We start from the raw sequence: 373 nt of genomic DNA, 5'->3' as shown, positions 1-373 counted from the left end.
CCCGAAAGCAAAGGGACAAATCTCGCGAGAGCGGAGGCGGGGACTTGGGCCGCAAGTCTCGCGAGACTGGCGGGGCCCCGGGGTGGGCGATCCGTGGCGAGAAGGGCGGGAAGCGTGCGGCGAGGCGGTTGTTGGGGCGGGTGGGGCCGATGGCGGCGGGCTGGGTTCGCCGGCAGCTGGGGGCGGACGGAGCGCCGCGGTAAGCTGCTGCGGCTGGCTCTGTGGCTCCTCTGGACCCTGTGCTGGCGGGCCGGCGGCCGGAGCATCAGCCTGGGGCAGCTGTCGGGGTCTGCCCGCCCCCTCGGTCTCGCTTGCCGTGGGCGCTGTGGTGGGCTGCCCGGGAGCCGTTCTTCCAGGGCCGTGTCTCAGTCAG

The sequence above is a fragment of the Nipponia nippon genome, unplaced genomic scaffold (genome assembly GCF_047370975.1).
Source record: "Nipponia nippon isolate SJK-2023a ecotype South Korea unplaced genomic scaffold, ASM4737097v1 scaffold_5, whole genome shotgun sequence".
NCBI lineage: Eukaryota > Metazoa > Chordata > Aves > Pelecaniformes > Threskiornithidae > Nipponia > Nipponia nippon.
Note: the sequence above shows the minus strand (reverse complement) of the source record.